Raw genomic sequence first — 26,183 nt, 5'->3', positions numbered from 1 at the left:
TTTCTCCTTGGATATTTTCAAGCAGGATGACCAAAGGATTGTTTGCAGTCTTTGGAAAATATCCCTACTATCCTTACAATAAAAGTCAGCCTGTCTGTCTACCTACCACCAAGTCATTCCATGTGGTTCCCACTCCAAAGCCATTAAAGGCTCTTTGATGTAGTGGATGTGTTTAATCACAAATTTCAAAGTGTATTTAAGTTAGAAATTTATTAGACTTGAGGAACTTTGAAGTGAAAATCACTAGGACCAAATCTCTCATTGTTGTGGTTAGGTGAGATCAGGATCTTCAGTTTGGCAAAGGCAGATCTGTAAAAGGCAACTAATTGGGCAGGTGGCATGGGCATTTGAAAATCTGATTGCTGTTACACATTGTAGTAAATCTAAGGAAAAGCAGACATCCTCACTTAAATCAAATTCTGAAAAGTTACTACGTCTACCTGAAATTTTCCCCAGTACAATCAGACTGTGTGGTAACACACACTTTAAAATTTAAAATGAAAATTAGTTATTTCAGAAATGTTTAAGGTGATATTTTAGATATCATCAGACTTTTTTTTCTTGACTTACATACTGAAGATTTTCAAATTCCACGCTAACACACTTTACACCAAAATACATTTCCATCTAAGTTTCTATGAGCTTTTCCAGTGATTTTATCTTGTTTTTGGCGGACTAGGCATCTCTCACGAGCACTAACAGTAAACAACTAGAAAGCAAGTGACTGCTAAAAACTTGTGTCTATTCCAAGCTTCTGCAAATTGAAAAATATTCACCCTTCTCCCACCAAAAACAATGCAATAGCAGTCTAGACATCCCAATTTATGCAATTCAAATTATAAATTACACAACTGCAAGTTAAGAGCACTCGCACTATAACACTCAATTCAGATAGAAGTCAACACACTATTCTCATTTATCAGAACTGAATTTAAAATATGAAGATTAAGGTAGAAATTTCCAATGAAAATGCACTTTCTTGAAATTTATATTCAAGTGAAAATTATATACCTTAAGCAGAATAGAAAGTGCCATAATGAAATTAGCTGTGGTTTATGATGCTATTGTATCATTAGACTCAGATTTGACTACAGGATTAATAAGATTATTCATCCCATTCTAGAGTGTTTGGTATGTACTTTTAAATACTGTTTCAAAGATCCTTAACAGAATATTAATTAATAACAATTAAAATGGTCCATTCAAATCTCTGAAAGACAATTTATAAGCAACTGTATAGAAGGAAAGATGAAAAATGTTATTAAATTCTTTCTTCACTATTTAACTTAGACTTCTGTGCATGTCAGCTTAAAGCAAGCCCTTATACAATACAAATTATCTCATCATATATTTGATGTTCTTTGAAATTATAGTTTCATGCTTTTTAACTGCCACAGTGAATGCCATAAAATTTTCTTTAAAATATGCATTTTTTTGAAAAATTCACATGACTCCAGGACTGTATTTTCAAGAATATTAAATAACGAAATACAGATTGCAATTGGAAAAGCCAGCCATGCTGAACATAAAACACTGCTGTTATCATAGTAACAAAGCATTTCACTAATCCATGTAAAATGTCTCTTTTTCTTGCAAGCAGCTTTGTAAAATCCTTCCCTTTTATTTTGCATTAAAAAGAAATATTTTCAAGATCTTCCACCCAACTGACTTTAAAAATGTTCCTGAGGAAAACCCTCTGATTTTAAATGTTGTAGTATATGACTCACCTTGAATAAGGGCGACTGATTTTTCAGCTGAACACACAAGTACTTAGCACATGACTTGCATCAAGTTACCAGCAGACAAGAATCTAAACCTCCCCACCAAGCACATAGGCTGTGAACTAGGAGGGAGTGTTTATATATTACAAGAGACGTCAGTTCCCTCTTTTATCTTTTTTTGCCAGAAGAAAAAGTTAAGTTGTTCTGCTGCTGGGGGAAGGGGTTATTTTTGCAGCCTGACTAAAAGCCACTACCTACATCTCGTGGTAGGACACTTAGCAACTGCAATCTTTATCCAAGTTTGAGCCAAGTGAGTCAAAGGTCAAGGAGACAAAAGGGTAACTTACTTACTTGATTTCTGGCCACTTCTTCTTTCATAACATATTTGCATTTTACTCATCATGATAGTGTATTTTCAATTAAGAAAAATCAGGAAATTTCAGAATATTTTTAATAGGATTTTTTTCAGGTATCAGATACAATATTTCCTTGCCAAGTGCTAAGGCTCTTCCTATTTTACTGTAAGTTAAATGAACATTATCCCAAAAAAGCTTCCTTTTCTGAATGTATCTAAAAACCATTTATTTTTACACTAACTTCTCTATCAATCAATGTGTTACTCCTTCACATTTTCTACTACTGAATAATAACAGTTTGACAAGCTTTTGCAGAGATATTTTATAAATACCTCTTTATCTCAGGGGAATTAAATGAATGGATTATTTTAAAATATTCTTCTGGCAGCAGAAAGAGAAAATTACTTTTTTTTTTGTTTAATTATGAGACAGAAAAAATATTCCTAAAAATAGGTTCTTAGGTCCAGGCTTTCATGTTACAGCACTGAATAGTTTGCAATTCACAGGTTTAGTATTTTCTATCTGCTTTGACTGACTGCTGTTCTGTTATTTTATGTTGCTCTACTTGGAAGCTTAGCTTTTGTGGGAAAATCTGCCTTTTTCAAATCTATTTCTGCTAAGTAAATCTAAGGTGGATGAAAATTAATAAATGTGAGGTTTTCACCTCCTAGTAGTGAAGGCAAGGCTGAAAGTGAGACTGGTCATTTGAAAACAACTTTTTGTGCAGTTTTCAATAAAAGGCTTGCTGCCAGGGCAAGCTCAGGACCCTGAATAACTCCAGTTTCTCATCCTTGAAAAGTGCAGAAATCTTGTTTTCCTCTATTTTCTGATTAAAAAGGGAAGTTTAACTACTGAAAGTTAAGCATTGCTCCACACTGTGCTCACCATGAACTACTTTTATTGTCAGTAATTGTTTCTATTGTACATGTCGTCCTTGGATGGTTTCCTGAGGATGTTCTTTTTTGGGATCACTACTGCCCTGTGGAGAGGTTCCCTACCATGCTCATTTTCTCTGTTTGCAGTGTGTGGAAGTCAATGATATTTTCCTTCATGAGGAAAATATCTACTGGGATTTTTTGTTGGAATATGCTACTGTTGACGTAATGATGTTCAGTTTTCAACATATGCATGCTCAGCTGTACCACCCAATGTTATGATTTACAATATCCTACTGTCATCCTGCATAAGCAAAATCTCTTCCAGCAGCAGTGCTTGGCAGTGAAATGAGGAATGAAATGAGGACTGCCTGGTTCTACTGCAGAAACCACCTAAAGGATGGAAATCTGGAAGGGAAGCTGTAAACTTTTGGATGTCAGTCATTCCTGTTTCTTAAAAACAAACTGAAATAAACCATAAGTATTTAATGGTCCTATGTCCTTTGACTTCATATTAGAGTTCAGAGGTTGCAGAGGAGAAAGTAGAGACACACAGCAACAGAAGGAGGACACAGAAACCAAACAGCTGTGTAGTTCATGATAGTCCCTAGTGGTGCAACCACAAACAAACTGCTCCACAAGGAAAAGTCAAAAAGAAGAAACAGAGTACATGACACTCACATGCCTCATGAAGACACAGAAAACTGCAGAATGCAAAAATGGGAAGTGATATTTTTATTTCCAAATGAAGTCCACATACATTTTCTGGAGGAAACATACTACTGACAAGAAAATGCTGAAGAGATGAGGGTTATTTATAGTTTTTGTATATATCTCATAGTAGGCCCTTTGGAAAACAGTTTCTTTGGGGTGCTATCCTACATGCCTTCAGACTCCTAAATAGGTTGTCTCCCCCTTTCTCTTTCTTTTTCTTTTCCATTTTTTTTTTTTAATATTAAGATCTATTCTATCAGACATACATTTATGGTATACATACAATTTGAATTTTCAAGATGATTACATAAACATTCCCACATTCCTGTAGGAATTCTTTGTTGCACAGTGTAGCACATCATGAGTTTATATTCCTGTGTTTCCCAGTTATTACACTTAGAATTTTTCTTCCACTGCCTATTATGAATCTTATAAAAACTAGTGTTAACATTAATTCTTTTTCAGATGTGGAAATGTTAGCATATGTTAGGTGACATTAGAAAGCAAATTAGAAAGCTCCAAGAAAATCCTGTCTCTACTTTTGCACCCTCTGAACTTTTTAAAGACATTAACTGTTAAAAAACATCCAACAAAACCTACTCTGTTATTGTTAGGTAAAATGCCAATCCCTGGGGCAAAAGATTAGGCTAATATTTTCAGTATCTAAAACACGATTTTCTATAAGCTTTTGGGTACTCTCCCTGGTTTTGAGACAAATTATATTAACCTGCTTTCCATGGTAAATTAATGCACAAATGTATTGCTTGTCCAGGTTATACTATTAGCATCATTTTATGATGCTAATAGTGGTTTCTATTATTTCTACTGAAAATCCTCACCACTCAGTAACCCTCTGGCTTCTTCACAGGAAGTGGGAAAGTCCCACAGGAAGGGTTGTATCTTGCTCAGTAGTGAAAGATTAAATAATTAAACCTGCCCCCCTCAAAAGGAGACAAACTGTTCACGTGCACAAAAAAAAAAAGAAATAACCTATGGCTTCTGTCCCCAAATAAGTTATTTCTGATTCACACAGTCGTGTTCACCCATGTGCCCTTAGTTCTACTGAGAAGGAGAATGATGCAAATGAAACATTGGGAGGAGAAAAAAGAAAAGTGTGCAATATGCCACGAGCTGGGTGAGACTTTTGTCTTATTGTGTGTACTGGAGATACTAAGAGGTATTTCTTTATAGGGATACTTTAATCGATATTTTGTATCCATTAAAGTTAATTTGATTTCCTAAAGAAATTAAAACCTTCTGTATATCACATCATCACATAGTACATGAGAAAATTCAACAATTCACTGCACTTCTACTTCAAAAGAGCCATTCTAGAGTGGACGTGTATCTTCAGGTATTGCAAGTAAAGAACATGAATAAAAAACACACAAAATAATAAAATAATAATACAGAACTAATATCATTCCTGAATTCCACATTCACTATTTCTGTCTCATCTGTTCTCACAGTGACTGTTCTTTTGTGTGACCTGATTTTCCAAAAGCCATAGGATAGAACAGAGTTTTATAAGTCAGGTCACTTTACATAAATAAAGGAAGAACAAAGATATCTTAGTTGTTTCAGTATTCCTTTTACTATCTTATCTATACAGCTCTAAAATAAAAGAAGGGCATAGTTTCATGTTGTTTTCTTTTCTTGTTTAAGTTAGTTCCAAATACTTGTTACCGATAAACTTACCCAGCTAAAAGTAGGCATCTGGAGAAAAATTTATTTTCTTTCCTCTCACTAGAGATGAATGTACTTGAAATATTTTCTTAGACAAGACTATATAGAATCATACAATCATACAATCATTAGGCCTGGAAAATACTGCCAACCTTTGACCATGTACCACCATGTTCACTAAACCATAAGTGCTACAGCTATTTATTTTTGAACAGTTCCAGGGAGTGCATATCTTTTAGAGGTACTGCAGTTAAAGGCTCCCCTTTAACTGCAAAGCATCTAAACAATGGACTTAAGTTAGGCATCTAATGATTCGAATGTTAAAGTTAGAGCAATTCCACTCAAAGTCCCCAGACAGGTCTTTCATTTCCTCTCCTCATCAGTGCACCATACTGATGGTACCAGAATAGCTCTACAAGGTTCTGCTAAATGCATACAAGTTATGAAACAAAGAAAATTCAAGAAGAAAACTCCAAAATATTTACCAGTTGGCATTAATGGAAAGTTTGGACAAAGACTGCAGACATGTTATTACGGTTTTTTGCTCAGCTCACATCACAGATTTTACCACTGCTGTGTTGGCCTTCAAGGATTGCCAATGCATGCCCTGAGTCATACTCCAACCACTCATATCAGCCATTCTTCAACCTCCTGAAAAAAGTATCCTCCACAACATGCATTAATATCTTATTTTCTTCACAAGAGCTTGGAAGACTCTTATCAAACTGTTGTGTAGCTCCTTCATTACCCACCAGAGACTCCCAGACGTATCTTTCCCAGCTCTGTTAAGTGTTAGGATCTAAGGTCCTGTCCCTTGTGGTTCCCAATGTGTCCTGACGATATGGAAAAACATCCTAAAATACCAGTGGCTCAAGCCAGCTTGGCAGCAGTACACTGGAAACAGTGTGATATATTTGGCTCCTGCCACTGATGAGTTCCTCTGTCAAACTGTAATGAAACTCTTTAAGGGGAAAATGGGTGATAGAAAACCCAGAAATTGCTTAAGTTGTTTTTTCCCCTAGATATATTGCTTCTGGGCTCTTCACTGTTTTTGGCATGCATAAGCTACTGCCTTTCTCAGTCCTCAAAATCACTTTTAAAATTTGTTTTCAAGTGATTCTAGCAGGGGGATTAGGTGAAGAAATCCCAAGAGCAGCAGGGATAGACCAGACTGATTCTTCCAGTCCTGTGGGTTTATGTCAGACTAACTCAGCAGATAGATAGGAGGGAACTTATTAAAACAGAATCAAATACAGAAACTGTAATATTATAATAAAAGTTTCTTGTGAGTATCAAACCGTGAATGTCTATGAAAATCTCTTACTGAAAGGGTTGTGTTGGTCTATTAATGTTTTTGAAACATAAGTGTTGCCCCAAAAATTATAATTCATCACCCAGTGTGCAGTGAGCCAATCACACACAGAGCCAAGGGATTTCAAATTTCATATTTGCACAAAGATGGGTATTGTGTGGTGAATTCACAAAGTTATCAGCCCAAGTAAAAAGGATAAGGATTCTTTATATGCTGTTAATTTTTATATGTTCTGCTTATCTAATATATTCAGTGTTTAGTATTTGACTATTTCTCAGTTGTGCTGAGATGACTTCTTATCTTGGATGGCCTGGTGCTCATCAGTGTTACAATCCTATTATTGTTAGGCTGGCTTTCTTAATTTCTTCTTATCTTTGGTGTCCTGCAATAGCAGATTCTTCTTCGCAATCTTTGTTACTTCCCTGTGTCTATGACATTTGCAACGAGTCAGGCCCTGAAATGTAATATGGTAATGCTACTGAGAAAAAAATTTGTCTTAGACAACACAAGGAGGGCACAGAGAGGAGGCTCCAATGGCAAGAGACAAAAATTTTAAAGCAAACATCTTCTGAAAGCCAGGAGAAATTTAACAAATCTTGTCCCTAGTTGGATATATTCCACTTCTTGCAAAACTCTTCTCCTTAGATCAGAAGTCATTTAATAATGGAGTAATTCTAAAATCTTTCACTAGTGCAATACCTGGTTGAGAAATAGTCACCATAATGAATCATCCCAGACAATGTCACTGGTTTTGAATGGGTAGTCCTTATGTTAATTTTTGCCTACCAGCTACACTGTAATTTTGTCTCTGTAATAATTAGGAACAACATATGTACAGGGGATTTTTCCAGTTGTAAAGACCTAAGTTTAAGGTCAACTTCTTGGTGATTTCTCAAGTACTGAAGACCTGTCAAATGACTGACACCCTTACCTTTCAGTTTACATGTTCCAGACCTGGAGCATGTCCTTGGTCTGAACAACTTACAGAAGCTCTTCCCTGGGCCTTCAGTCCAGCCTCAAACACCAAAGCCAAGCCATCAGCTTACTGCTAGGAAAAGCCCTGCTCCTCATCAGGCCAGCACAAGAAGAAAGTTTGACTGAAGCTACCCTGGGGCAGCTGCCAATTCTACTTAGGGAATCAGAAGTGATGGCTGGAATAGAGAAACATTTCTTGTGATACAAAAAAGAACTTTTTTTCCTTTTCTCCATATTTTTCTTGAGAAGATATTTAATTACCACAATAAAAGATTCAAACATAATTCACACACAGACACAAAACAAAAACCCCAACACTGAAAAATAAAATTACCCTTGCCATAGGAGATCCCTTGGCAGCAGCTGAAAATCTACAGAGATTATGAAAAATTGTGTAATATCACAGTTTACTGAGAAATATTAACACTATGAAGAACAGAGCAGTAGAAAAAGTACTAGAAGTGATTTCTGTGCACTAGCAGTAAATTAATGAAGGAATTAATAGATATCCTGAACTTCTCAGATCATGTAATTTTTAGTCTTAAATATGGCATTATTCTTTCAGATGAAGACATGTTACAGAAATATGCATATAACTATCAGTTACAGAAAAAAAATGTAGTTGCAAAATACAGCAATTTAACCCAAACCCCTTACATTTCTGATCATTTTCCTGGTTGTGCCAATTATATACATGTTTTTGAAGTCTCACTTGAGCACAGAAAAAAACCCAACCTAAGCAACTACAGACTGCACGTTTTTTTATGAGTAGGATATTTTTGCCAAATTAAAAAATTCACTGAGTAATTATAGCTATTTTGTCAGTTGTCAAGAAAATAAATAATTAATATAGCATATGATTATGCTATATTTATTGGGTTGATCTCAGGACTTCCATATATAAATGAAATTATATTACATCAGCATATTTATTATACATTATATATTATTTTATATTTGTACATATGCACATAAATTAAAGTCTTAAAACTACACTGAAATGCATATATATGCTTTTTCCTCTAATTAATAATGATACAATTCCCATAATGAATAATTATTACAGTATTTTTCATTTATTGCTTTATATCACAGTTATTAAATGTATACAGCCACAAACTTGATATCTCATCTCATATTTTTATAATGTATGCATTTAGTTGTTTATATAATATACTTTCATATACAAGATAATTATTAACAGGCAAATTATTAATACATTTTTTGCTGTTAGTTTCATTACATTTATTTCTAATTGCAATGTACAGTGAAATATTAGCAATATATGCAACATTATCAAGATAGCAAGTTAAATAATTTGATTACCAGTATACTTATTCTTTATAAATTTTAGTGAATGGACTTTTGTTGGATTTATAGACAGTCAAGAAATAGAGTCAATAACATCTCTCTTTGCTTTCAATAACTAGCAGTTAGGAGCACTTTGTAAGTTATAGGATGCAACAATACACTTACAAGAAGTTTTTACAACTTCCAGCTGTGTGCTCAGTCTGCCTCTAGCTCAGGAGCAGAATCACGTACCTGTATGGAGGGAGAGCTGCTCTCACAACTCTTGCCACAAGGAACTGCAGAGGTGCAGAAGAGCCTGCAAATTTACCTCCTAATTTACAGTAAATTAGAGCTGCTGTATCAGCCCCAAGCAGCCCTGCTGCCCAGTGCCCCACCACCCCGCTGAACTTGTATCAGCCACAACAGAAAGTTGCACAGGCCTTTTAAACTCCCTTGTAGGTAAGCTGTCTCAAGTTATAAGGACTTGTGAAACCTCTGAGCCCGAGATAATACCTTCTCAACACTTTTGCTTTACAAGACCAATACTAAGAAATCCTTTCAAGACCAGCCTTTGCCTCTGGTCCCTTCAGACTCTGCAATAGCCCAGAACTTGGAGGCAATGGACTGGGTCCTGTTGCCAACCCAGAGCAAGTTCCATTGACTCTTTGCAGTAACTCTTTGCAAACACAGACTAATCCCATTTAATCCCCACAAAGTCCTGGAAGCCAGATAATACATGTCGTATTGAGGTAATTCTTCAGATTTGGGCTTACTATGTTTATTTACACCAAGCAGAGAGACAGGTCAGGATGAGGGATCCCAGCTGTGAGTACAACTGTTAAAAATCATGGGGCTCTATAATATTTCCACAGACTTTGCTTCAGAATTTGGTTGTCTAAATAAACATCTAGGACAAGTGGCAGGGCTATTGCCTCCTCTGCCTGTCTTTTTGGATCTTTGCTAAATCCTTTTATCATAGCAGGGCTGATACTTTTCTAAAATTATTAAATTATTATTAATTAAGCATGGTATTATTATTTTTTTATTTGAACAGCCTATAGACGACCTCCTTCCAGAAAGTTACAGCAAAAAGCAAGTTATCAGCCTGTCTGCCAAGTGCTTTCATATTTAAGATAACAGCTGCCCCAGAGGATTATCAGGGACCTGGAGGTGAGTCATTACGACAGGTGCTATAAAACTCCATATGTAGTAACTCAAGGGGCACAGCATGACATAAACCTCTTAGCCGATGAAATTTCTGCTTCTCTAAAGTTAGACAAAAAAATAAGTGACGAGGAAAATTTAAGAATTAAAAAAAATATTCCTGAAATTTGCATTCAACTGGATATTTTCTGACCTGTCCTCATATGCTGTAAATGTTGTTCTACCTTTGGTCTTCTTGGAGTCCTGTTGATTGCTTCCTGTGTGCCTTTCACAGCTGCAGCCTCCAGCTTGTTGCCAGACTTCTGCCTTCCTTTCTACATGTGCTTCCTTTTTACCCCTGTTTTCTTCTCCAAGAATCTCCTCCCACCTCCAGCTCTATGTAGGTCTCTCACCTTCCACCCTGTCATCTCAGCAGTCACTCCACCACCAAGCATCTCCCCTAGTTTGTCTCCTCCCTCCTTGGATTAGCCCCTAGGTTTTTTTCCTGCTCTTCCAGAATTGACTGCTTTCCATAAATACTGTCCTTGTCCTTTTTCTTTCTTCTATTTATCTTCTTATCCCTTTGTATGAAGTTCTGGCATATAAACTTCTCACACCATCAGTTAATCAAAAGGCTGTTGCAAATGAAAACTATATTTATTAATGCTCTTTGGTACACTGAAAAGTCACACCTGAAAAGGCTAATTATAAATTATAATTTAAGTTTGATAACAATACTGTATTCTTGTTTGTGTTCCTTTCTAAATCCTCAGAAGAGCAAAGCCCAAAGTATTTCTACCCATTATCTATTTTCTGCCCAGATGTCATTCAACACTCTTTTTGAAGTCCTCCCACTTCTAAGAAAATGAATACTGAGCAGCTTCAGCCATACAGGAAGAAGAGATGGAAAAAGAAAAGAAGAAAAAGAAAAAGAAAAGAAAAAGAAAAAGGAAAAAGAAAAAGAAAGAAAAAGAAAAAGAAAAAGAAAAAGAAAAAGAAAAAGAAAAAGAAAAAGAAAAAGAAAAAGAAAAAGAAAAAGAAAAAGAAAAAGAAAAAGAAAAAGAAAAAGAAAAAAAATTTCCCCCACTCTTACCTGTACCAGACCTGGGAGAGGATCTGAGATGAATCTGGGAAGAACTCAGAGCTTTCTGAATATAGTGCCAGGCAGGTTCAGTGGCAAAGGAGGCATACTGTGCTACCAAAGCCAGTGCTGTGCCCTTCCTTCCAACCCACCACAGCTAGAAAGGAAATGGGATGTATCATTCATCGCTTTCTTATGATTTGAGAAGTCAGAGCACTCGTTAGTCTTTAGCATAAAAAAAAAAATCCTTAAAATTATATAGGATAAAGATTACAGAATTGTAAACATGCCGTCACAACATTAAACACCCCAGGCATGTTTGTGGCAAAGCACACACCCTCCGTATAATTATACTCAGGCTTCTCTGTTTTAGGCAAAAAGTAACAATAGTCACTTATCAAATTCTCAAAATGGTATTGGAGAGGATTCAGCAGGACACTCCCAACACTTTCTGGGTAGTAGCAGCCATACTACTGCATACACATAAATGCAAGTTTCTGGAAACTATTTCTTCCATGCTGCACTCTGCTCTATTAGTGGTTTTCTAGTTGTTTTTCGCCAGTCTGTCTCTCACAATTCCTTTTCTCACTCTGCAGTTCTAGGTCAGAGTTTTCCTCCTTTCCCCAAATCTCACTGCCAGGCTGTCTACCCACCTCTTCTCAGAGGATAAATCTTGACCATATCAGAATAGTCTTCTGTGCTCAGTTCAGCATTGCACATTCATGCAACAGGGAAGCTTTTTTTGCTGCTGCACTTCTGCATGTGAGATTGTTTTAGCAGAAGTTACACATTCTAGGTCTTACTGAACATTTTATTTTCCAAAGTCTGTGTGCCCAAGGGAGCATTCTAGTTTCTTGGTCAAACAAACACCATGGACACCTGATCAGGTATCAGCTAATATCTGTCAGGATTTCTGATGCCTCTGACTACAGTTTAGTGTGCCTATGGTTCTAATGCACACATGCCTAAATAATGTGTGCACATTCCAGTAACATGTATGGATCTCCTTAAAAGAGACAGACACAACTTCAGTGGGGATGATTTTTCACAACTTCCCAACACCATTCATGGCAGACAGCTTCCATCCATTGGTCTTATAAAAAACCTACTAAAAGATACTTAGACTCAGCAGATCCTAGTATTTTGATTCTTCATATGCATGTAATATGAAGAAATTTTTGTCTTGGCATGACAGGCAAATGTTGACTCATGAGCTAGTGAGGCTTGTGAGAAGATATTTTCTTGAAGAGTAAACATGAGGGAATATTTTCCCAGATTTTTACTTTCCTTTGCCCTAGTAAAATGTGAAGGCCCTCCTCTGTGAGGTCAATAATATTCCATTTTCGACCAAATGAATACTTTACACATGCTTTAATGTACACATGAACATATATGCTGGTGCCTTGTTTCAATTTCAAAGAATCTACCTGAAACTTAGTGGCAAGCTGAGCTTTTTTTTGCCTCTTGCAACCTTCCTATTTTCCACCATGCAAGCACCCTGCAAAATACTACCTTTTTCCTTGGAAAAATCCATGTGTGCCTCACTGAAATGCATGTGGCTTGGGAGGATTTGTGCCTACCTTTGGAACTGTGTTGTGATTCCTTGAAGAGCCATACTTTTCATACCATCCGGGTTCCTCACCGGAAGAACACGGCAGGAATACAGACCTAATTCTTTGGCGTGTTGCCATGTACTGATTATAGTGAGGTGCTTTCTGAGGTGCTACAGATGTTTTTGATGTGGCTACTGAATTTCTGTGTAATCTTCCATGTCTTAGGATCGAATTCATCCATGAACAGACTCCCACTTTTACAGCTATCCCTCCTCTAAATGCCACTTCCATACTTCATGTTTAAGTCACGTTGTGTACCAGCTGTGTATCGAGTGAATCCAAAGCTTTTGAAGGAATTTAATGATTTCAGAAATATTTCCTACTCAAACTCACAAGGCCTCAGAAGGGAGCAGAATCAAAATTATAATATAAGTTTTTCTGACTTGTTCTAATCCTCATTTTGTAATTCAACTTATTTGATTTGGGGATTTATTTCTCTGAAAAAGTTTTAGTCCTGAAAAAGTGGCTGTAGTGAGGAAGACTTGATACAATGACTAGAATTTAAGCAACCTATGAGCATTGTCCCAGGGTTTTACTCAGGGTGAATTTCATCACAGTTAAACAACTCATATGGCCCTTTATTAAATAATCACAGCATAAATTGTTATATTCTACCTAACTCATTAAGTTTTTAGTCTCATTAATTTTATGTTCTTGATTTCATTGTGTTGCAACTATTAAAATCAATTTAATACACTATTGATTAAAAATTAGAACTTCTCGAACATTCTGTGCTTCCAATACATGAAACCTAAGCTTCATGGAGTGCAGCACAGAGTGCAAATGGAATGCCAATCAGTGGTTTGTGTCAGGTGGTTTAATGGAGCCATCAGATAAATTAGACATTTATGAGTCAAAATCAATTAGTGACTAAGATATAAATTAGTTTACTATTAAGGTTTAGGAAGGAGAATGCTAACATAGACAGACCATGCAATGATGAGTGATATTAATGAAGAAATATTACAGTAACAAATATTTGACATTTATATATGTCATAACATATCTCTAATTACGTGAGTAATTGGTACTTCAGGTAAAACAGTGTGATAGTAGAATTATTTTTCCAAGGGAAAAATCAAAATAGTTCATGAAAAGTTCAATGGGTCACTCTCTGACATGACAAATAGATTTTTATAGTTTATCAAGTTCGTAGCCCTTGGAAGTAGTGCTCCACCCCCATTTCTTGCCAACAGAGAACCTAACAAAGTAATGAATAAAAATGTAAAAAGTTTATGCACTGTTACACCTTTTATATATGCTGCAAAGTTAAAAGTTAGTTTGAGCTTAGAAACTACCAAGTGATGCACTTCTTTGTTTAAAGACAGCCGGTCCCTGCCGGATTTACTTGGGTAATTGAGTGTTGCCAGAGTCCCTGCAGAGCCTGGGGGCAGCCGGTGCCAAGAGGAGGTGGTGAGACTGGAAACTCCAGTGGCACAAGGCAAAATGTCACAGGAGGATTTGAACTCGTCCTGTTGCCTGCTGCCTACACGCCTGGAATTAGTGACAGCTGCTGTCCCTCTGACCGAGTCTGGACATACTCAGAGCCATTCAGATGTAGAAGCCAGGCCAAGAGACGGGTCACAGGAATCCAGAAGTATTTACATTATTGAAATAATGAAGTTACATAAATCTAAGGCAGTGGAAAAGCAGAACCTCCATTGTTTTATTTAAATTTTCAGAGATAAACCCTGTTAATTTCCATGCATTGGTTTAGTCCCAGCATGTGTGAAAAGAATATTTCTGCTCTGTTTCTGAAAACCAAACACTGCAATATGCTAATGGACATAAATCCAAAAATTGTTATTTTCAGAAGTCACAAATTGTACTGGATGCCTTGAAATATTGCTGATTTAAGAAGGTTGATGTTTGTCCTTTGAAAAATCTGATACCTTGCAATTGAAACTTCCATGTTCCTTAAAACAGAGAAATTAGATTTGCCAAAAAACTTTTAAAATAAAAATTGCTGGTTACTTAAATAATGAGAGCGTTGTGTTTTTGTATACAGTGTTCACACAGTGAAAAATAAAGTTGCTTTAGATTTTTTTAGTCTTGCCAAGTAGCAATTGCTGTAGTCATTAAAAAAAAAAAAAAAAAAAAAAAAAAAAAAAAAAACACCAACCAGATCCCTTTGATCTAGATTGCTCAGGTGGATAATTCTCTGCTATTTCTTAAAACATAAGTAAGAAAACTTTCTGTCTGGTTTTTAGCCACATAACTCAGAATTTTTTACACCAGAATCAGCTGGATTTTTCCCAGCAGAACATTCACAGTGCCTAGATCCTTTCCATCTGCAAAGATTCTTAAGATTTGTTTTTCTTCTCAGGAGGCTTTAATTAGCTTTCATTTCTTTGGCCTCTCACTTGTATTTTCCAAACAAAGGTGCTGTGTCTGTAAAACACCTTCTAATGAAAATGTAAGACTGAACATGCCTTATGTCTTTTGAAGAAGTATTGGTTTCCTGTTTAGCCCAAGTGTTTTTCAGCACAGCTTCCTGGGAACACTTTTTTGGGAGTTCTTAAAAATCAGGCCACAGGTCTATCATCAGAGGATACTATTAACATTAATTCCTTAATTCATGCATTTATTATTTAAAACTCAAGATTTTATATAAAGGCTGTCAGCCTCTCCAGTCTGGTTGTTACACTTCTGAAATAAAGGATCCTGTATTAAGGTGCTTGAATGCCTGGATTGATCTTGCTTCCTTCCCCTGTGAATTGAGCAGTGGTAAGAATTTGATCTACCTTGAATAAACTTTAAAAAAATTCTTTTGTTTCAGCATTTTCAAACTTGGATAAGCGAACTTTTTCTATGCCAAATGCAGTCTTTCTAATTAATAAGTGAAATGATTCTAAGTATAAACCTCTGTTCAAAATCAACTGATGCTTGCTTGTATTATTATCAAGATCATAATGCAGTATATTTTGTGAAGACTGAGACTGTATCTTGTGCTCAAGGATCTCCTGAGCAGTTGTAACAAAAACCTCATTGCTGTTAAGTTAGGAAGGTAGTGAACAAAATGTCACAAGAATGTTTCTTGCACTTTGTGAGGACTTGGAATCACACATGCACTCTGGGTCTCTAATGGCTCTGGCAGTAATTGTGGGAAGAATAGCAGCTTTGCCAGAAAGTAAGAACACAAGAGCAAGAAACATATTGGGGCTGAGACAGATCTTGCACAAGTCATACTTAGATGAGTGCCAAGAATGACTACTCAGAGGCCAGTAGCCCAAAGATACTTGGCTTCTCTTTCCACTTTTAATCATTCTGTTTCAGACACGTAAAAACAATAACTAATTGTAGGAAAGCTGGAAGGCAATTTTTAAATCCAAAGAGTATGTAAAAGGGCAAAGGAAACTCTGATGTCAATAAAGGAGAACAAAACTTAAGAAGTACTATCTGAACAGCCTCAAGGGACTTGACAGCAAATTGACTAACAACTCTCAAGCATGAGTATGCTGTGGAGCAAAAGTAGGAGAAAAGTAAAGGGTCAAAAGAGATGCTAAAAATAACTAAGGAAAAAAAAAAGCTAGAGAAGTGTGCTAGGTTGACTCCAGCTGGACACTTTGTGCCCACCAAGTTGCTCTATCAGTCCCCTCCTCAACTGGACAGGAGAAGAAAATGTGTTGAAAAGCTCATGCTTTGAGAGAAGGACAGGGAAAGATCATTCACCAGTTACTGTCACAAGCAAAATAGATTCATCTTAGGGAAATTAATTCACTTTATTGCCAATTAGGCAGAGTAGGATAATGAGAAACAATAACACATCTAAAACCAACTTCCTACACACACCTTTCTTCTTGACTCTGCTTCACTCCAAACTCTTCTTCCTCCTCCTCCTCAGTGGCACAGGGGGATGTGTTCATCACGTGCTGTCTCTCCAACTCCTTCCTCTGCAAGAGGACTCCTCACACTCTTCCCCTGCTCCAGCATGGGATCCCTCCCATGGCAGACAGCCCGCCATGAACTTCTCCAACATGAAGGTGGAAATCCTGCCTCACCATGGTCTTCATCACAGGCTGCAGGCAAATCTCTTCTCCATCATTTGGAGGACTTCCTCACCCTTTTCCATGCTGGCCTCAGTGTCTGCAGAGTTACTCTCACATATTCTCACTGCTGTTCCTCCCATCTGTTGCACAGATATGATGTTGCACCATCGCTGATGGGCTTGGCTTTGGCCAGGTGACAGTGACAGGGCCCTCTTGGAGCCAGAGAAGCTACACTTGCAGCCTTCACCCCCTGGTTAACAAAATCTTGCCATATAATCTCAATATAGGAAGGGAAGAAAAGTAGTATTGTGGACTCATGAAATAATAAAACATCAGGAATACTTCAAGAGGCTCTGACTCTTACAAAATCAGCATTACCCAACAGGCTTATAATTTCCCTGTTAAGCTTACAGTATTTGGGATGATATGACTAAAGTGTAGAGTCAACTTTATCAAGAGCACCTCAGTTTTAATTTCTGAGGAAGTTTCTCACTGATGGATCTATAGCAAAAAACTGGAGAAAAAAAAATGCAGTGAATCCAGTCTCCTAATTCTAACAAGGTTAATTTAGGTTTCCCAAGGGTTGTGGTGGGCTTGTGCATGTTGAAAATTTCCAATTTTTGCAAAAATTTATCATCATTTTGTAAGAATTCTAATGGCTGCATTTTAAATATTGGAATACATCATTACTTCAAAATTCTGGAGGGCAAATAATATTTTTAAAATATATTTTCTCTTTCATTAATTCTGGCACATTGGTAATAATTTAAGAACTATACTCAGGAATCCAATCTTTACAGCTTTTTCATAAAGAAATAAAAAGGAAATTACAAGAGTCAGTGCTGTCTCAGGAGTTTTCAAATAAGGCATATATTTTTACTTAAAATACATTATTACAGACTTCAAAAAAGTGCCTGGAGAGGCAGATTTCCTCCTTTGGTTTTGTTAATGATCTGTTACATTTCAGCAGCGGGTTTCAACTCTTTTTTTTAAACCCAGAATACATTTAAAGACCACTTCTGAATGTCCTCAAAAATCAAGTCCTTTTCCTACAGTTTCTAAACACACAAATGCAGGAAATTGGTATAAGACATGTTCTATAAACAACATTGTTTAAATGGATTAACATTTCTGATTCTTCTAACCCTGCACTGATTTTCAGGCAATAATCTAACAGAAAAAGTAAGGAAATGTTCTGGAATATGAAGCTGTACCAGTAGCATCTAAGGAACCAGTTATTCTTTTAAAATAATCTGAATTAAAAAATTTAAGTTAATTAAGTGAAAAAAACCGTATTGCTTACAAGGAAAACGTCCTGTGTTGATTCCCCAGTGTCTCAGGGTATCTCTGCACAGAACACTATGTGAACAAAACAAGGAAGACAACCCTTAATCATGAATCTAACAAGCCTGACCTTGCATGCGTGGTTAGGATGAGGTCAAGTCCAAGAGAGGATTTCTCAATTGCTTTGTTTCATGCATTGCTATTTTGGTGTCTCATCATTCATCCATCCATCTAGCAATTAAAAATTCTGTCACTTACAATGATGCTTAAATGAATAATTACTTCATACCACATAGGTGCTTTAATACTGGCCTATTTAAAAATAATAATTCAACAGCAACTGAAGGCTTGATAGAAAAACAAATCTATAAATGCAATAGTTGCAGTGGAGTAGTATAGTGTAGTACATTAGACTTTCTAATAGCAATAAAACTGCTTTCAACAAGTATTTAATTATACTTTATTAAGCAAGAGCATAGATGTATTACCACAAGGCAGTTCATAATTTTTCTGACAATACAATGGATTGCAGGCTCTTGAAAAGGTGAGGTTGCATTCATGTGTGATAAATAGATTCATGTAGATTTTCATTATAAATCCTGAGGTTTTTTGGTGGGTTTTTTTTTTGGTTGGTTTTGTGTTGTTGTTTTTTTGTTGTTTTTTTTTTTTTTTTTTTTTTTTTTGCTAAGGGACAAGGCAATCAACAGGATTTTGAGGTTAAATTTTGCCATATCATGAGATTTTCCAAGAGTATCTGTTTTCGTGACATGCCACAGCCATCCTCACTTTTTCTAGGCTTTCTATTATATTTGTTTAATAAAAATAAGGCTTATCTGAACTTCTTAATGGTATTAAATATCTCACTCTGCTCTAAGGTTACCACATTGGTCATTTTTCCTTTTATCCCAAGTCATGCCTTCATTTAAACAGAAAAGTTTGGCTGAACTGACTGATTGATGACTGCAGAGCCCAATCTTCCTTCCTTGCCTCCCACTTCAGCACACCTGCTTTCAGTGATTGATTTCCTGATAGATGCTGTGAATAAAACACTGGAGTAAGTGAGGCTGAGCTGATGGGAATGAAAGCTGACTTAATAAGACTGTTTTGCTATTCTGTGTACTTTATTAATATTTGAAAAAAGCTGAAAGCTCAGTTACATGATGGTTGAAGAGTCTGTTCTGTGTTCAGATGTGATTGGTAAAGAGAAGCAGAGGTACTTTTTTACTTCAGCAAGAACTTTGGGCAATTGCTGAAATTAAATTTTTTATCTGGGGTTTTAAGTTGCAATTGCTATGCTAAATTCTAAAAAAACAATTCCAAGCCCTGTTTATATAGATCAAAACTAATACAATAAATACAATCATCTTTTGAGAAGTATATGTCTTTCTCTGTAGGAAATTATCTTATTTTTTAGCTGAGATAGAAGTTTCAATCTACAATAGTAAGTCCAACACTCAGTGCAGCTGGTTGGGATTTTTCCAATTAAATCAGCATACCAAATGAATACACTTGCACACATCCTCACTTTATTTGTTTAAAAGAATCAATTGTAAGGCAAAGTCCTGAAATTCTCTCTGGTGCCAGGAATTTATCTGAGAGAGGATACAATAAAAACTGTTCAAAGTCTGTCCGAATTGAAGCATAGCCTGCAAAAACATAATCACAAATGATTAAACGAAAAATTCCTTATCAGAGGCAGGACAGGTAGATGCCATCCTATAGTATTCCATGTAATTGTGAAGACCTTTTAGCTTATTCTGCTTTACATGGAGTGTTAAAAATGCAATACAAAGATCTTTTTATTATAGCTGTGGTCTTAGAAATAAATCAAAACAGTAGAGGATTAATCCATTGCTTAGAATCCAGTCCAAATTATTAAGGTAAATGATTAAGATAATATTGTCCTACTTTAAAAAGTGAGAAAAAAATCTATAGTAATTTTATCAAGAACTGAAAGCAAATTATAACATTAGACCTGCAGTTAGAATCATTGAGCAGATCTCTTCTAGCTGGTGCTGTCTGCTGGGTTCCCTGGTGGAGATGAGTAACAATCAAGGAAATTGAATGAGCAACACTGACAATATAGGACATATTTCAACAATAATTAAGTTCTGCTGTGTGCAGGTGGAAGGGAGTTAAAAAAAAAAAGAGAAATATGCAGAGGAGATACCCAGCTACAAAGCAAGATATAACAAATTCAATGGGAAACTACTGAACTTTGACACTATTAGATTAATATGTACACACAAACATGGATCTTTAAAGAACCTTAACTAAACAAAAAGTAAAAGAATGCTCAAGTTTTACACATAAGCTCAATAGTTTTTCAGTGAAAAAAGATAGCTGCTATGAGCAGAGATCTGGGAGGGAAGAGGTCCACAAAAAGAATCAAGAGGGAAGGAAATGCACAGCAGTGTGAAAGTGGAAAAGGGTTGATAAGATGGTAAAAATAGTCAGTATTCTGTTAGTAACCACATCATCTTCTGCCAAGGTGAAGTCCTTCACAGCTATTCTAAAACCTGCATTCCTGTCTTCAATACAATTTGAGTTGGATGAATGATGGTTAAGTCCTGTCTTCCCCTCTGCTGTTCCTCTGCACAGTGTTCTGAGCAGAAAGGAGTGAAATGAGATTGGATGGGAGAGAATCTGAGCCCTGCTCTCCAGCCCCTAGCTCTGCATTCCTAACCACTAGACTCCTGCACAAAATGAAAGTACTTTTGCCAAGAGTGCATCACCCATCACCTGTGCTTAGGTTCATCCTAGTCAGTAAAGGTGCATATGCCAGCGTAATGAATCCCACTCCTACAGCCTGTTCTGGAGCCTGGAAACATCAACTTTTTTTTATAATCTGGTCCTATGTCAGAATATGAGGAACTGCTTCTCAGACTACTTAGGTGTCTTAATTTCTCACGTGAAATATAAGGAGCTGAAGTAGAGAAGAACTGTATTCCCATTGTTAAATAGTTTGAATTTTTTAGAAGTTTGAACATGTTTTTGAATATCCAGTCTTCCAGGTCCACATGCAAACATTAACCCCATAGTCTGAAATCAGTTTGGCACACAGAAAATATCTGTGTTAATTTGAAGTTGGGAGGTGATATGAACTCTGTCCTGACATAACTCAAGGAAATAGGTAAGTCTCAGGGAAAAAATAATAAACACCTCTCTTTTGTCAAGGAAAGTCATGCCTCAGAGTTTTCTTTGAAGAAGGAAGCAAGAGTGGGCTTGGGAAACCTGCATGTCAGTTACTTTGATTTGAAAATGTTGTTCAAATCAGCCATCCACCAAATACTTTTGAAGAAACTAAAGTGGAAAAGCACAAGAAGAAAAATCTGTAAGTAACAAAGAACTGTACAAAAGATGGGCAACAGAGCTCAAGTAGAAGTAATCAGGTTTTTTTGTTTGTTTGGTGTCATCCTTTAATTTTTACATCCTCATGAAAATTAGTCATTTCATGTAATACCAAGGAATCTGACTGATTATGGCCCCTGAAATTAAACTGAACAAAATGAGCTTTCAGTTCCTCAATTATGTTCCTCTTCCAGCTATTTTGAGTGAAATGGCATGGTTCTAGGGGTAGACATGAGACAGTTAATAGCAAGATGATCTTTCTAAATGCTTGACCCTTTTGCTCACTTCTTCCACTGTAGACAATTTGTTTCTTCTAAAGGTATATATTTTTTTCTTTTGTTATTTCAACTCATTTCACTTTGGGGCAGTCTGAAGAGTAGTTTGACTAGCCAAAATTGTGAGCTACAAATATTTGGCAGGCTAGATCTTTTATGCAGATGTTCTTATTGCTGCTAGCTGTTTGGCACTGTGATGTTGATTTGTTGTGTAGGTGTACTTTCCTTCATGCATATAATGAATAAGGAATCTCTATACCCAGAGGTTGTGTCAGAGATATTCAAACTGAGTGGATTAATTAAAGGAGTCACAAAGAGTTTCTTCATTAACACAGTTGAGTGAAAGTTGAGTATCCTCCTTGTTTGAATATCTACTTGAATTTGAATTACAAAGCAAGCTGCAGGAGTATCTTAATAGTGGAATAATTTTTTTCACTTTTACACGTTTTTTTTTAAAGGGACACACAATTATAATTAGTCAACAATCTTGAAGCACTAAGAGTGTGGCTTTTGTGATGAATTTTACATTTTATTTCCTATTTATACTTTCTTAGAAGGGGAGGAGAAAAATAATACAAAAAAGAGTGAAGTATTCAGAAAATATTCTGTCAGCATTCCAACAACCATTAGGATTTATAAATAACTCCCAGTAATTTATTTTCCAATCTATTGTTCTATTTTCTACTACTATTTTACCCTTTAAGAGTAAAAAGATTTTTAATTTAAAATAGATCACTCATTTTATGCAACCAATAGTTCTCTTCCTATACCCAACTCTTAGTTTTCTCTCTCACTAATAACAATTCATATTGTCTTTTCTATTAGCCCTGAGTTTTCAGATTTCTTTCTTAAAAAAAAAAAAAAAAAAAAAATCATCTGTGTTTCCCCAAGGTAATCCTTATTTTCTGCTCAATAGAATGTTTTTCTAATATTTTACATATCCTCTTTTGTACTGCAGTACTAGTCCCCTTGTCCTCTTTGTCTCCTTGCTGGTATGGTATTTTGTTACCTGTTTACACTGACCTCAGCAAATCACTGAGTTCCCACAGTCATGCTTCCCTTAGTTTTAATTCTCCCTAAAAAAAGAAAGATTGCAGGATTTCTGACTGAGATATCAACTCTTGGAATTAAGAGTTCAGATAATTCAGCATGGACATCAAAAATGCAGTGTGATGACTGGATCACCAGAAGATCTTTCTGACCCTGGTTGTGTAAAAATCCTCTGGACCTTTCCCACTAGAACATCTTCCCCCACTTTTCATCCTCCTGCCTTTGTGCTACCTGTTGCCCAATACTCTAATTCTTAATCTGATCCCAGAAGTGTCAGAGAAGCATCAGAAGGATCAAAGAGAGAAAGACACACTGAAGAAGGGAGTGGCAGTGTGAGGTGCATAAGAAGGTACAAAATTAGCTTCGTTTTAGGAGAGGCTTCCCTATGCTGTGGAGGATCCAATTAAGTTCCAGATTTTTCACTGATTTCTTAATTGTCACTTTTAAGTTACTTAACCCCATGCCTTCATAACTCCCCTAAGTATTGCAAGGCTTTGAAATAATTTTTAACATCTCACATAGTTCCTAGTGTGAACTATGCATCCTTCATACAAAACACAAACAAGAAAACAGCATAACTTACCAGAGAGGAAAAGCAAGGTAAGGGTCTATATGTTAGATACATTCCTCATTCATCTCAGGATGTTTAGCTAAAGATAGACTCCATAATGGGAAGTTCAGCCTAAGTGGGATTATTGGACAGATCCACCACCATTTCAATATTTGAATTAATTCACGTTTCCTCACCTGCCTCTGAATGACAGATCTTTCACCTTAATGCTGCTCAGGGGACACTGAAAGGATCAAGGTGTTGATGGTTTTTTCCTACCTGATTCAGCAAGCACGGCTCCACCTTTATATCTCAGCAGTTTTCAGTATGTTCACTGACAGCCTGTGTGTCTGTTTAGAGAAGCAAGGGTAGCCTGGGTTGCCATGAGTGTGAGCACTGACTGTCCAAGTGTAGCACTTCACAGTTCCTTTTTCATTTTGAACCACTCCAACTCTAGCACTGTGGATATAGGAGAATCAGTGCTCTCAGCCTCAGCATTCCTCACTTGGCTATTGTACCTTTTAATTTTGCTGCATCAACAGAGCCCTAGAATTAGGTGAATGGCATTTTTTAGGATGCTTGTAATGTTTAAATAGTGGTTAAAGGTACCTAAAGTATCTCTAGCTTAGCTAAATTTGCTCTTTGAAAAAAGTCAGGAGAAATAATTCAGATCATTGGAAATTAGTCCTCTTCTGCTTTCTATATATTCCAGTGGGAAGCTGAACTGACTACCCTCCTAATCTCACTGAATCTGCTAAATAACTGGATTTGTTCCCCAAATCCTCCTGGGTGTTATTTCTAGCTCACAGTAGCACTGAGGATAAATGTATATGTAGATATAACAAGCAGAGTGACTGGGACCAGAGCAAAGAGTGAGTGCTGTGTGTGTAGGTAAGGATGGGATTGCTGCTGGAACTGCTGGCAGTGAGGCCAGGGCTCTTGCTCTGTGCCTTCACCAAGGGGAAAAGCCACTGGGATCTTCTTGTGGGGGCCTCATCATAATACTCCTGTTTCAAGTCTTCCATTTAATTTATTTAAATGCTGAAACCATCTCTTTCCTTTCACAGAACTGGAACACAAGACCCTCTTTTTTCTCTTAAATCATGCATGACCTAGATGGTTCTTACAACCTATATTAATAATAGTTAAAAACAAAAGAAAAGAAAAAGCAGTGTAATCCTTCTAATTAAAAATATCTACTTACTATAATTATTCCTTGAGAAAAAACCCTTAAATGTTCCTAGTTTGCACAAATGCTGGTTGCACCATGTTTGCACAAAATATTCTTTAATTAGCACAATGCTCTCTAATCCAGAACTGCAGGGTGTGGACCAAATATTCCACACTGCCCAGGCTGCATATTCTGGACCTTCACCACCTTCAAAGCACCATCTTGGCAAATGGTGCAGAATCTGCAGTCATGATTCATCTCTTTGGAGGAGTGTGGTGAATATCTCCACTGTTTTGTTGGGGGTTTTTGGTTTGTTTTAATTTCTTAGATTTTTTTTCTTTGCATGTTTTATTAACTAACCAATGCCTACAGCTAAAGACACAAATGGGAACCTGCAACCTGGCACTTTATAAGGCAATGCTTAAGCCTTGGAAGTCTTGGAAGAACATAATAATCACCCTTGTCATGATTTCCAAGGAAGTGGCATCCTTAAGACCTCTTGTATGGAATGACATTTTATAAAGTTTCATGAATTTTGTCATTCTGACACAGAGTATTAAAAAGTTGCATAAACCACAGACCAATATTTAACCACTGAGGCTGAAAATCTACTTCCTGCAAAAGTGCCAATTATTCTAATTTTGCTTGACTTATGATATTCAAAAGTATTTCTACCTAAAATTGACTGATATTTATAAACAAAACAACTATATTTTCAGGAGGGTCAGAAAAGTTCACTGGCTTGACATAAACAGTATGTGAATTGCTTTGTTTCATAATTAGTTATCTGTTATTACCCATATATATAAACTATAATATTTGTGATCCCCCAAAATACTTCAAATCATAACCAATATAAATTATTTTGCTTTGCCTGATTTAAAATATACTTTGACTGGATCATCCCAGAGTTACTGCTAGATTAAACAGATAAAACATTTAAATCCTGTGCACTGCTGACATGACTGTTTCACCTGTGCTGTTAGCAAATATGGAACTTAAGTTCCAAAGCTAAAGAATAGCAATTCCAATATTGATAGCACAGCAAGCATACAGCATGGCTTAAGCATCATTCAAATCCTGTTTTCAGGACACATGGACTTTCTCCTAAGTCACCACAACAGCCTGTGGCTTTCCAAATTTTACTTACAATATCACAAAGACTTGAAGCACAGGAGATAAGCTGTACCAACCACATCATGGGGATCCTCAGGAGACAGATTTGAGGTTAATCTTTAGAGGCACATATAAGGAAAACTGGTCCAATTAAACAGTCGCTATGGTAAATGAACAAAGAATTATTTGCAAGAGGAAGTATGGGAAAAGACACAAAAATAGCTTGTGCATTATGAGTAGGAGTCATGACAGGAAAGCCACAATGTAGACTCACACGAAAAATCTACTTACATACACAGTCAAGGAAATCCTTCACCCAGAGATGATAATTTAGATGTCCTGGCTTAACCACTGAAAGAATATAAGCTTAAACCAAGCAAAAATTGCTTTTGGAGATCAAGGTATACCTAGTGTTGCCTTTTTGATGGGACATGGCAGAAAGTACCCAAATGACCACAGTGGTGGTTTAGTTGTCTATCACTACAGAGATAGTGAACCAGAGAAGAGCAAACCCCCTCTGGAACTTGTGCATGACAGCTAATTAAAACAAAGAAAAGTCTTAATTCAGGAGTCCTTTAAGTGTTAGCAGGATCAGAAATCTTGTTATACAGTACATTCCTGACAGCAGAAA

At 36.4% G+C, this 26,183-nt stretch overlaps 1 protein-coding gene and 1 long non-coding RNA gene across 5 annotated transcripts in view; one reads left to right on the top strand and one right to left on the bottom strand.

Moving 5' to 3' along the window:
- CD36 (CD36 molecule (CD36 blood group)) overlaps nt 1–11,392 on the bottom strand; it is a 34,961-nt gene extending 23,569 nt beyond the window's left edge. Inside the window, exon 1 of one of the 4 annotated variants that reach the window (XM_085568370.1) lies at nt 11,166–11,392. The gene's annotated coding sequence lies outside the window, so the exon portion shown is untranslated. Of the gene's footprint in view, nt 1–10,286; nt 10,472–11,165 lie in introns of those variants that run through there. The other 3 variants (XM_085568369.1, XM_085568368.1, XM_085568371.1) reach the window with 3 other exon arrangements.
- LOC146763512 (uncharacterized) overlaps nt 1–26,183 on the top strand; it is a 27,944-nt gene extending 1,761 nt beyond the window's left edge. Inside the window, exon 2 of the long non-coding RNA XR_014951815.1 lies at nt 9,984–26,183. This is a non-coding gene — a long non-coding RNA (uncharacterized LOC146763512). The remainder of the gene's footprint in view (nt 1–9,983) is intronic.

This window comes from Lonchura striata, chromosome 1A (assembly GCF_050655825.1).
Source record: "Lonchura striata isolate lonStrDom1 chromosome 1A, ASM5065582v1, whole genome shotgun sequence".
Lineage (NCBI taxonomy): Eukaryota > Metazoa > Chordata > Aves > Passeriformes > Estrildidae > Lonchura > Lonchura striata.
This window is presented reverse-complemented; position numbering and strand designations above follow the sequence as displayed.